The sequence below is a fragment of the Lissotriton vulgaris genome, unplaced genomic scaffold (assembly GCF_964263255.1).
Source record: "Lissotriton vulgaris unplaced genomic scaffold, aLisVul1.2 SCAFFOLD_663, whole genome shotgun sequence".
Taxonomy (NCBI): Eukaryota; Metazoa; Chordata; class Amphibia; order Caudata; family Salamandridae; genus Lissotriton; species Lissotriton vulgaris.
Window position 1 is genome coordinate 391,865 of NW_028255020.1, and position 12,971 is coordinate 404,835.

At 45.6% G+C, this 12,971-nt stretch overlaps 1 protein-coding gene and 1 long non-coding RNA gene across 9 annotated transcripts in view; one reads left to right on the forward strand and one right to left on the reverse strand.

The window, feature by feature from the left end:
• Nucleotides 1-12,971, forward strand: part of LOC147659347 (kidney mitochondrial carrier protein 1) — a 267,840-nt gene that overhangs the window by 208,187 nt on the left and 46,682 nt on the right. The window lies entirely within an intron of this gene.
• Nucleotides 1-12,971, reverse strand: part of LOC147659348 (uncharacterized) — a 138,704-nt gene that overhangs the window by 49,223 nt on the left and 76,510 nt on the right. The window contains exon 6 of one of the 4 annotated variants that reach the window (XR_015307283.1): nucleotides 3,321-3,408. The exons of 2 other annotated variants lie outside the window; for them this stretch is intronic. This is a non-coding gene — a long non-coding RNA (uncharacterized LOC147659348). Of the gene's footprint in view, nucleotides 1-3,269; nucleotides 3,409-12,971 lie in introns of all 4 variants that reach the window. One more of the 4 variants, XR_015307282.1, reaches the window with a different exon arrangement.

Genomic DNA, 12,971 nt, shown 5'->3' on the forward strand with positions numbered 1-12,971 from the left:
GGTTTAGGTTGTGTTCTCTCACAGATTTCTGAGCAGGGTGTTGAAGTCGTTATTGCTTTCGCTTCACGCTCTCTGTCACCTTGTGAGGAAAAATACTCGGTGATTGAGCGCGAAACTCTTGCTGTGGTATGGTCTATGGAGCATTTTCGTAAATTTATTTGGGGCAAACAGTTTATTTTGCGTTCAGATCATACACCCCTGACTAAACTTCTCACCACCGAGGGTTTGTACAGAGCTTCAGCCAGGATTACTCGTTTATCCATGAGACTTCAAGACTTTATGTATACTATACAATATGTACCAGGTGTAAAAAACGTAGTAGCTGATTTTTTAAGTAGGTTACCCTTACCCATGAAGGAAGTTGATGAGAACTCATGGAATGATTGCTGCATTGCTGGAATTTTTTCTGATCCTCATGGTTTATCAAAAGATGAGTGGAATTCCGCATATGTCAAAGATGGAGTACTGGATACAATTAAGGGAAAAATCAACCTAGGTTGGTTTGCTTTAGCAAAGTCTGACGCCTATTTGAAGCCATTTTGGGAGGTCAAGCATGAACTCAGTGTAGATGGTGATTTCCTATGTCGTGGCGACAAACTTATTCCACCGTCTGGTGTACGTCAAAAAATTATTTCCTTAGGACATGAGGGACATCCTGGAATATCCAGAACTAAAAGAATTATAAAAGCTTTGTACTGGTGGCCCGGTATTGACTTGGAAATAGAAAGGTGTGTGCGTGAGTGTGTGCAATGTGAATGTTCGGATAAAAGCCAAAAAACTCTCAATCCTCCTATGTCCTCACTTAAGTGTCCCAAGTTGCCATGGGAGGAACTAGCTTTAGATATTATGGGACCTATCATTTGGCAAGATGATTCCATCAAATTCATTTTAGTATTAGTAGATCTGTTTTCTAGATGGATTGAATTGAAAGTCGTTGATAAAGTAAACACTGACACAGTCATAGCATTTCTAGATGAATGTTTCATTAGAGAAGGTCTCCCTGCGTCCATTCTAACGGACAATGGTGTTCAGTTCAAGTCTGATACCATGAAAGTCTTTATGGAATCCTCAGGTATCAAGCAAAGATTTTCTGCAGTTTATCACCCTCAAGGCAATTCAGTTGTTGAAAGGGTTAACAGAGTCATTAAAGGTACCTTACAACTGGCCAACAAAAATAGGAAAAATTGGTTCGTTGAACTTAACAAGATGTTGTGGTCATACAGAATCACAGTCCATGAAGATACACATGTTGAGGTTGGTCAATTAGTTAGAGTTAAGTCTTCAAAAAAAACTGGTAAGTCACAACCTCGTTTTTCAGATCCAAAAACCATTACTAAAGTGATGCGCAACACTGTGTTGTTGGACGATGGTTCCATTCATCATATGAGTAAAATTGCTTTTGCTAGAGGATCTGACTTCTCCAAAAATGAGGAAAGGGATGTGGGTGATGTTGGTGATTTTTGGTGGTTGACTCCTGTTGAATCTGCTGATTCCAATACAAATTCTTTTGTCAATGACAATAATGTTTGCCAATCTTTAATTCCTCTGGTTGGGTCTGAGTTGTTATCTGAAGAGTCTGAGAATGGAAATGAAGAACCATGTTCTTCATCTTCGTCATCTCTTCCTACTTTACCCAAAGATGTTAGCTATGATTCGTCTCAGATTTCATGTGAAACCAAGTCATCTGTTTCAGAAAATGTGCAATCTAAGGCATGTACCAGAAGTGGCAGAAATATTGTTGTTCCCAAATTCTTAGATGATTTTGTGTGTGAATAATTCTGTTTTTTTTCTTTTTATTTTAAGGAGGCGGATGTGTAGTGATGTTTACATCATATTTCATTAGATAGTTAGGTGGCTCCTTTAATGTTTCATTAGAATTATTCTATGTCAATTTTAGAATGTATTTATGTCATAGAGAATGTATTTAGAGTGCAAGCCATTACAGGGTTCTTCTTCAAGCTGGCAGCACCTTAATTGTATGTACTACTTAATTTGAGAATAAAAGAAGAATTATCCAAATCTGCTTCCTGGTGATTCACTACACCGACCCTTGCCCAATCTGACATTTGCTGGCCTTGATTGTCAATCCAGCTTGTTTCAGGGCCTGGAAAACTGCTTGCAAATGTTGCAAATGGTCCTTCCAACTGCTACTGAAGACAGCAATGTCATCCAGATAAGCAGCGGAGAAACCCTCCATTCCAGAGAGGACCTGATTCACCAGCCGCTGAAAAGTGGCAGGGGCATTTTTGAGCCCGAAGGGCATCACGCAAAATTAGAAGTGTCCCTCAGGCGTGGAGAAGGCTGACCTTTCCTTTGCTCCATCTGTCAAGGAAATCTGCCAGTACCCTGAAGTGAGCTCAAAGGTACTTAGGTATTGGGCAGGCCCTAGCCGGTCAATTAATTCATCCGCCCTAGGGATCGGATGGGCATCAGTTTTTGTAACTGAGTTCAGTCCCCGGCAATCCACACAGAACCTCAGTTCTGGCGTAGTGCCTGGTGGAGCGGCTTTTGGCACTAGCACCACCGGACTGGACATGGGGCTGTTGGAAGGTTCTATAACTCCTAGCTCTAGCATCTTGGCAACCTCTCGATGGATGCTAGCCTTCACCTTGTTGGACAGCCGTAGGTCTTTGACTTCACTGGTGGGCTGTCCCCTGTGTCCACATCATGGGTGCACAGGTGAGTCCTTCCCGGGACAAGGGAGAACAACGTAGAGTACAACTCCAGTATCTGGCGACAGTGTTCCCGGTGTTCAGGAGTTAGGGTGGGAGAGAGAATCACTCCCTCCACTGACCCATCCTTTTCTTGAGACGAGAACAAGTCTGGGAGAGGTTCGCTTTCCGCTTCCTCTCCCCCATCAGTCACCATCATTAAAATGACCTCGGGCCTCTCATGGTGGGGTTTGAGTTGGTTGGCATGAAGCACCCGCAGGGGCTGCCGTGGGGTCTTAAGGTCCACCAGGTATGTGGCTGTTAAAAGGACTCAATAACACTGGATAAGTTCAATTAGTAAGTTTTAATGTGAATACATCACCAACAGTTCTCAATGACTCTCCCAGCTCCTCCAGGCTCCAAGACTCAAGTGAGCATGGAATCACCAGGAGTAGAACGGAATGTACAAGGAAAGGAATGTCACCATGTCATAAGATGAACCAAAAGGAAACAAGCATATGTACATTACAACACATCCCCTATACTAAAAGAAATGAAAAAGAGCAATAAAAGAAAAAACAAAAACACAATATTTCATCACACCCAAAGAAAACACACCCAACAGGAAAAATGATAAAGAAAAACCTAGACGTAGTCTCTGTAGCGTACAGGAGCTTGATGAGTTCTCTGAGGAAACCTTCTAGAGGAAACAGCACTTTGACCATCAGGAGGGGAGGAAGGAAGGGAACAATCCAAACTGGAAGAAGAAGAAGGAAACACAGGAGAGAACTTAACAAGCCTGGATATGCTCCATTTACAGCCATTTTGCAAAGTAACCACATTTCTGTGAATCTTGGTAATCTTAAAAGGACCCATGAACTCAGAAGAACCTTTGTTGATAAGAAAGAATTCTGTCCTCCACATTCCCCTTATCCAAAGGGAGAAGGGATTGAAAAGGAAGCCAAGGAGGATTCAACTTAGAACAAGCTTGTCTACCCCGTAACAAAAAAAAATGGGGAAGACTTGGAAATATAATTGATGGTGGTGCGATGTGCCCACCAAGTATCACGTAAGACATCCTTGAGAGAACATTTCATTTCAATAACCCTCTGCACGCACCCCTTGACAACACGATTCATTCGCTCCTCAAGACCATTTGCCTGGGGTGCATAGAGTGCAGTTTTTAGATGAGATATACCATGGTCATTCAAGAAAAGCTCGATATCCGTGGAGATAAACTGCACACCATTATCTGTAATAATGCACTTAGGAATGCCTTCAGATACAAATTCATCACGCAAGAAATCAATGACCACTTTAGAAGTGACCGAGGCTACACACTTAGTGGACACCCATTTTGAAGTATAGTCAACAAGAAGAATCACAAATCTTTCAGAAGGTGTTAATAAATCAAAAGGACCTATGATGTCCAAACCCAACTTGGACCAAGGTTGGTCAGGAACCGTTACAGGTGATAGTGGGGCCTTACTTACAACCTTAGACTTATCATTAATGGCGCACTGATAACAATCCTTAACTACCAACTCAACTTCACTGTCCATATTGGGCCACCAGTACCTTTCCCTAAGGCGAGCTTTGGTAAAACTCCTACCCATGTGTCCATCATGAGCAAGGTTGATAAGTTTCGATCTAATTACAGAAGGAGGAATTAACCTCTCACCACGCATCACAATATCATCAACGATAGTAAGTTCATCTCGAACCGACCAAAAAGGCAAAAGCTCACAGCTAATATCTCTACTGTTACAAGGCCAACCTTTAACCACCAAATCCTTGACCAAAAGAAAGACTTGATCACTAGATTGATAGAGCACCCAATCTTCCAAAGAAATAGCACTTACACAAATCCAAGACACCTTAACAGTGCCCAAGTCAAAGTGTTCATCCTGATCCTGTAAGGGTAAACGTGAGAGACAATCCGCAGTCTTATTCAAGGACCCAGGAACATATTGCACAATGAAATTGAACTCTTCTAACCCCTCACTCCAGCGTTTAAGCGTAGGAGTTAATCTCTCACTCTCCATGCAAGAGAACACTTGAATGAAGGGTTTATGATCCGACTTTACAATAAAAGGAATTCCCCACAAATAAATCTTAGTGTTTAACAGCCCAAACCACAGCAAGAGCTTCTCTTTCGATGCAAGAATAATGCCCCTCAGCCTTTTTCAGGGCTCTAGAGGCAAATGCCACAACTCTTTCCTCACCATTGTCCACTTGAGAAAGAACAGCACCCAAACCGGATAGACTAGCATCAGTGGAAAGAAATGTCTTTTTCTTGGTATCAAAATGACCCAAACTAGGTAGCTGACTGATAGTTTTTTTTTTACAATAAGAAACGCACCATTGCAATCATCATTCCACTCAAAATGAACACCTTTTTTAAGAAGGTTCCTAATAGGCTCCACAACAGAGGCAACATTTTTTATGAACTTAGAATAAAACTCAGCTAGACCAAGAAATGATCTGACCTGATCCTTATCCGATGGAGTGGGAGCCTCGGCAATACTCTTTGCTAATTCCAACTTAGGTTGTATTCCTTCACCAGAAATTACATGACCCAGATAGGTAACAGAAGTTACACCAATCTTACACTTAGCTTTGTTAACCGTTAAACCTTTATCTGCCAATCTCAATAAGCCTGCCCTCAAAACATTTTCATGTTCAATATTGTCCTTGCCAAAAACCAAAATATCATCTTGGAATATAATGACATTAGAAACATCACCCACAACCAATTTCATAATTCTTTGAAAGCAAGCCGCAGCCGATGCCAAACCAAAAGGCATCCTGACAAAACGAAACGCTCCAAGAGGAATGACAAAGGAGGTAAGGTGTTTAGAATCATGATGAAGTGGGACCTGGTGGTAAGCTGAGGACAAATCAAGAACAGAGAATATTTTAGCCCCAGCAAGCATAGTGATGGACTCAGGGATATTAGGCAGGGGTTGTCGATCCACCCAAATACATTTATTCAACCCCCTAAGGTCCACACACATGCGAATGTTCTTCCCACCATCCTTGGGGGCCAAAACCACTGGGGCCAACCACTCTGAAGACTCAATTTCTTCTATAACATTCAAATCTATAAGTCTAGAAAGTTCTTGTTTGAGAGGAGCAAGCATCATGTTAGGAACTTTTCTAACCTTATATACACATGGAACAGCATTTTTTTTTAAAATAATCCGATGTTCAAAACCTTTCAGTAAACCCAATTTGTCAGAGAAAACATTGGGAAATTCATCAAAGAAAATGTTGGAAATAGAGATCTGATCAATAAGCATGACCTGGTCAGAGGGTTTGAGGGCATTAGGATTAAGAATAATTCCTAAATCCCTCTGGTGCCTCCAGCCTAAGAGATTGTCACCTCTGTAAGCCACATACATTTTTCCAACAGTTTCACGCCCTTTGAAATGAATTCTCATAACAGTATAACCTGATACTTCAATACGGGAACCATTGTAGCTAACAGCATTAATATCAGGCTTAAATAAGTCAACTTTAGGAAACGTTTTGTTCCAATTCTCGTTTCCAATTGGGGTGAAGGGAGAACCAGAGTCTGCTAAAACAATGAAATCTTCTCCTCCAATTATTACATTACACTCAGGCATGAAGATTGGATCAGCATCAATGCTGCCGTCACTTGTGACACTTGAAATTACCAATCTGGGAGCATCTAAAGAAGATGTTGGAGATTCAATAGAGTGTATTTTAGTTGAAGATTTGCAAACTCTGGCATAATGTCCCTTTATACCACATCAAAGGCAAATGGAAGATTTGGCATAGCAGTTGGGGAAAGAGGAAGAATGATTGGAACTGCCACATCTGTAACATTTAATCTTACTACGATCAAAAGCAATCTTAGGCTTAGTCCTTTGCATAACCTTACAAACATTATCCTCAGAAGAGGAAGATTGCGTAGGGGTTGAGGATTGAGCAACCTCATGAATACTACTGGAGGTGGTATTATCAGATGAAACCTTGTGCTCCTTCATTTCTTTAGCCCAACCAGAAGTGTTTTCTATACCTTCCACAATGGCTAATGCTTCCCTCAAAGAAGGATTCTTAGACAAGAGTTTCTCTTGTACTCTTGTGCTATTAGTGCATCTGACCAATTGATCACGAATCAAGGAGTCAGTAAGTTCGCCAAATTCACAAGTACGTGCTAAAGTTTTTAGAGAAGCTACGTAATTACCAACTTTTTCCTTGGATTCTTGTGCTCTCATAAAGAACTTATGGCGTTCTAAAACTACATTAATTCTGGGACCAAAATAATCTTCTAACATTTTTAAAGACATTTGAAAAACATCTGTAGGTGAATCACCAGAACCATCATTGATGGGTATTTCATCAATACTGTCATATATATTACGACCTTCAACTCCTAAGTTGTGCAGTAAAATTGCTTGTTTTCTTACAGCTGAAAATTTTTCACCACCAATAGCTAGTAGATACGAGTCAAAAAGATTTTTCCACCTTTTCCAAGGGAGAATGGGTTCACCCTTTTCACAAAGAAAAGCAGGGGGCTGTGTCATGGAAGAAGAAGTCATTTTGTGGAGGTTAAGTAATAAGAAACAAAACAATTGATAATCCAAAAAGAATAAAGTAGAAAAAAATGTGTGTGTATCACAGAAGTAAAGATGATACACAGTCAAAAAATTAAGTCAAACCTGAAGAAAACAATGTAGAAATGTCGAAGTAAGTCGTAAAAATGAAAATCCAAAGTCAAACTGCAATTTTCCCACAGTCCGGCGAAAACGCTGAAGATTAGATCTCCGGTAAACGTGTAACTAGGCAACCAGTGAGGGCAAGATGGCGGCACGTATACGTGTGACGTCACTGCGTCTCCACGTCACGCAAAGGCAGCCGGGAATTCCAGGCGAAGAATGCAGGGGAGGCAAGAGCGCAATGGCGTGTGCGCGAGATGTCAGCGCGACACCAGCGCGTTCAGGAAGGAGCCGAACGAGGAGGGAGAACGAGGCAATGGCCGGAGCGCGCCTAATGGCAGGTAAGACCGGTGGCAAGCAAAAGTAAACAGGGACAGCGTTTCCAACAAGAGAAAGGAAACGAGCAGGGGAAAACGGTAAAAACACTGTTAAAAAGGTTACCTGGAGTGGGAAACTGAAAGGCAATGCATGTAGCAATAAAAAGTCCCAAGTCAGTGGTAGTCCGACGAGTCTGCAGATCCAATTAAAATCAAACAAGGAAAAACCGATCCAAATTGGTAACAAAAAGTCAGAAAGTCTTAAATCCAGGAAAACGTTCAAAACAAATCCAAGTGGAATTAATCCATAAATCCAATAGAAGGATATATCCAAAAATTAAAATCCAAAAGCGAAAATCCAAACAGGTGGGTTCAGTGTTAAGTGGTGATGTGGCTTGTCCCATCCAAGCTGCCAATCGTCGCCAGTGTTAAAAGGACTCGATGACACTGGATAAGTTCAATTAGTAAGTTTTAATGTGAATACATCACCAACAGTTCTCAATGACTCTCCCAGCTCCTCCAGGCTCCAAGACTCAAGTGAGCATGGAATCACCAGGAGTAGAACAGAATGTACAAGGAAAGGAATGTCACCATGTCATAAGATGAACCAAAAGGAAACAAGCATATGTACATTGGCCTTACCCTTTTTCTCCAACACCTCAAAGGGGCCTGTCCAGCGATCCTGGAGGGCACTAAGCTCTCCAGGCTCCATCACCCACACTTTCTGGCCAGGCTCTAATTCCACCTGGTGAGCATTGTGGTCATACCACTCTTTCATCACTGCCTGGCTGGCCTCCAAGTTGTCAGAAGCTTGCTTCCACAACTTGCCATTTGGCTCCTAAAGCCCAGCATGTAGCTCACCACATCCTGGGGGGGTTTCCTGGGAGACTTTTCCCATCCATCCTTCACCAGGCTGAGAGGACTGCGTACAGGGTGCCCATACAGAAGCTCGAAGGGGCTGAAGCCCACTCCCTTCTGTGGCACTTCCCTGTAGGAGAATAGCAAACAGGGTAGGAGGACGTCCCAGTTCCTCCGCAGACTTTCAGGCAGACTTCTGATCATGCCCTTCAAGGTCTTGTTGAACCTCTCGACCAGTCCATTCGACTGGGGGTGATAGGGGGTGGTGAACCGGTAGGTCACTCCACACTCCTTCCACATTGCCCGCATGTACGCTGACATAAAGTTGGTCCCCCTGTCAGACACAACTTCCTTGGGAAAACCCACTCGGGTAAAGATCCTCATTAGGGCCTTAGCCACCACAGGTGCAGTGACAGTCCTCAGAGGAATTGCCTCTGGGTACCGTGTGGCATGATCCACCAGAACCAGGATGAACCTGTGACCAGCTGTTGTTGGTGGATCCAAGGGCCCTACAATGTCGATGCCCACCCTTTCAAAGGGGGTGCTAACGACTGGAAGTGGTTCCAGGGGAGCTTTCAGCTTCACCCCTGTTTTCCCACTGGCCTGGCAGGATACACATGTCCGACAGTAAGTGTTGGACGCCACTTTCATCTGAGGCCAGTAAAAGTGGGGGACAAGCCGAGCAAAGGTCTTGTCCTGACCTAAGTGTCCTGCCAAGGGTATTGCATGAGTCAATTCCAGTAGAAAGGCTCGGTATCATTGCGGGACTACCAAGGCCCTTGATGAACCAGGTAAGGGTTCCTTGGGTTCACTGTAGAGGAGTCCATCCTCCCAGTAAATATGGTAGTGTCCCGCAACGTCCCCTGCTGCCTGGGCTTCAGCCTGTCGCCTCAGTCCCTCAAGGGTAGGGCACTCCGTCTGGCCCTTACAGAACTCCTCTCTGGTAGGCCCTCCCTCCACATGCCACTCAGCAGGGATAGATAGGTCCTCCAGAGAGACTACTTCCCCCTCCACGGACTCCTGGTCCACCACCGCCGGTGGCCGATCTGTCACATGGGATGTGGAAGCCGAAGCAGGCTCTTCCTGTGTTCGGGTCTGTCCCTTTTTGGCAGCGGGTTGGGCCAATGTTCCAGGCTCCAACCCAGGAGAACTCCCTCTCCGGGCAGTCGCAGACCTTGTGCTCACACAGGCCCAGTCAGGTCTACCCAGCATCGCAGAGTGCGTCCGGTATTCCACCTCTCTCCAAGCGTTGTGCTCCATATCATTCCCCAGCAGACAATCAACTGGCACGGCAGGGCTTACGGCAACTCGAAGTGAACCTGCAACCCCTTCCCACTCAAAGGGAACCTCAGCCACGGGATAGTGGCCCATTCTGCCGTCAGCCATCGCGGCGGGGTGGAGTACATGGGGAACCACCTGCTCTGGAGACACCAGTTGACTTCTCACCATAGTCATACTGGCTCCTGTATCTCTCAGAGCCTCCCCTCTCTGGCCATTGATGGTGACCCATTGCCCATACTTAGCAGTATTTGGGGGCACCTGGATCTTAGGAACCATCTCCCGTTCTCCCAGGGACATTAAGGTGACACCCGCCCACTCACCCCCCTTATCTAAGGGCAACTCCTCCCCGAGCGCTACACTAGCTACTCCCGGTGGTTTTCCTCCGGTGGGAGGGGCTGGTCTCTTTGGGCATCTGACATCTCCCTTATAATGTCCAACACCACCACACTCGAAGCAGTGGAGAACCCTTGGCTGCTGGCTTTGGCCAGGATTAGGGTTTCTGGGCGGGTTAGCCTTAGGGGTGGAACCTGTTCCCTTTCCCTGAAAATTGTTTTGGGGACCTTTAGAGAACTCCCGCTTTTTATCTCCCTCCCTCCTTCTTCTGGGGGCGCCCTGTCCGGCCTTTTGGGAATCCCCTCCAGTCCCCTTTGAGGACACCCGGGTACTGGCCCAGATGTCCGCCTCCTCTGCAAGCTTCCGGGGGTTGGTCAGCTTGCTGTCCACCAGGTGTTGGCGCAGCTCGGGAAAGCATTTCTCGAGTAGGTGCTCTTTCAAAAATAGATCATACAACCCCTCATAATCCTTCACCTCACTGCCCTTTACCAGCCCTCCAATGCTTTTCTTGCATAATCAAGGAAGTCCACCCAGTTCTGGGTGCTCAACTTGTGGCTCCCCCTGAACTGGCGATATTTCTCTGTGGTTAACCCAAACTTCCTGATCAATGCTAGCTTCATGGTGGGGTAGTTGGTCTGCTCCTCTGGTTCCAAGGCTAGCAAGGTGTCCCGACCAGTAGGAGGCATGTACTTGTACAAACCACCCCCCCAGTGCTTCTCCTGCACCCCATGGGCTCTTAAGGAGACCTCATAGGCAGCCAACCATTTGGCTATATCATCCCTTGACTATAGCTAGCAATTAGGTCTTTTGCCAAATAGGGTCTGGACTCCCTGGCTGTTTCTTTGGATTCGCTGCCACCATTCATAACAGGAGAGGATCCCCGTTGCAGGGCCTGGAGTTCTAACTCTTTCAACTTGAATTCATGAGCCATCCTCCGCTCTTCCTTCTCCTGCTCCAGCTTAGCCAACTCCCATTTTAATTGCCTCATTTCCCTCCTGTCAGTGAGTTCTGCTTCGGTCAAGCTTCCCCCGGAGACACTACTGCCCCTCCTAGAGTAGGACGCTGGTCCTGGGAGTAGGTTTTCCACCTCTGAGTGGAATAATCCATCTACCTCTACAACCGTGTCCCGGTCTGTCCCTTCATCTTCCTCCTTCCCTTCTCTGTGTGCTTCCACCCAAGCCCTTAAGCTGGTCTGGAGTTCCCCCTTCTTGGCACCACGCTTAAAAAACACCCCCATTTGTTGGCAGAAATCTTTTAGTTGGGCCACAGAGTAAGTATCCAGCTCTTCCAGCGCAAATTCCATTTTGCAACAGGCAATTCAAGGCTACACACACAAGAAGAATAGAGCTACAAGGGCAACCTGAAGCTACCTCCACCCCGCCACCAGGAACAAATTTGGAAAAAGTAAAAATTAGGAGGGCCGCTAGGAGAAAACTCCAGGTGTAGGTTAGTGGATTACACTCAATTAGTAGTCGCAACCACAGTCAAGATCCCACCGCTAGACACCAACTTGTTGGAACCTAATGTTGTCAGGTCACCTAGGGTAGCCTGGCCTAGGGTAAGACAATATCAATAGAGGCACATGTGTAAAGGTTGCAAACCACCCAGCAGTAATTCAATGCAATATCACTCAAAAATGACACTACACCAATGTTTGTGTAAAAATATGAGCTGTTTTATAAAAAATATACTTTGCTCTTTTGTCTAGTATCAAACTTCAGTTAACGCAGTGCAATATCAAATGTCAAGCAGGGAAATTATTAATCTTTCAACAGTTGCCAAATTATTTAATTAATCAGTTTCTCAGCTTAACGGCACATTACATTAGTCTCCAAGGAGCAGTGTCTAGACTCCTCCAAACTTTACTAGACTTGACTTCTCTGAAGTGATTTATACATTTACCCCCTCTCCACCTTTGACTCCAGAAGAATTGGCTAGCCTTACTCACTTTAGTTACTCTATGCAAGCTATTCACTAGAGCTGTCAAAAAGGGGGGTTGGTATATAGTTATTTAATCACAGAAAGGGAACATCCTGCATTCAAAATTAAGTCTCAGAAGATCCTTTCAAGAAACTTGATGGGCATTACCCAGTACTAGCCCAATCCTTGTATGGCCAACCGGAAGTCTTTGCTCCTTTGAAAGAGAATCTATGGCCTCCAACTTCCCCCTCACAACCTCTCCTTACTTCGTTTTGTGTTGGGCCCACTGGGCCTGTGTCTCCATTCGCTGGGGGGAAAGACAAAAGGAACCAGTCTCCTCAGGCTGATGTCGCGGCCCCTCGTCCCTCCTCTCCTTCACCAAACCGCTCCTCCTTGTTAGAGCGGAGACAGGGAAAGAGGGCACACCAGCGGCGAGGAGCCGATGCTCACCTCCCGGCCGCTTTCTTCACTGGTGAAATCTCCGCCTTCCGAGAGGGAAGCGGAGTGACTGCGCATGCGCGGGCGGGTAGTGTTTTGAGATCGGAGTCTCCTCAGCTGCACGGAACCTCCTCCTTGGGTTCCGCCCACGCCCCGGGACCCGCACTCAATCCGCCAGACCTGCGCAGTGCCTGGGGCGAAACCTCCCCAAACGAACCCTCTGCTTCAGCCGACAGGCACAGCGAGATGGGGCAGCCTTCCCCACACGAACAGTCCCCCGCGCCGAGCAGTCGGCGATGGGATTCCTCACGCGATCTCACCGCCTCAGTCACCAGGAGTAGAGAGATAGGGGCAGCCTTCACCACATGGACAGTTTCCCTTAGCAACTCTGCGCCGGGCACTTGATTCCAAGTCCCAACCAGGAAGATCCCACTTCCCCTGATGAGGCGAGTTAACACCAGAGGTAGCCACAGGGGGTGGGGGAAACT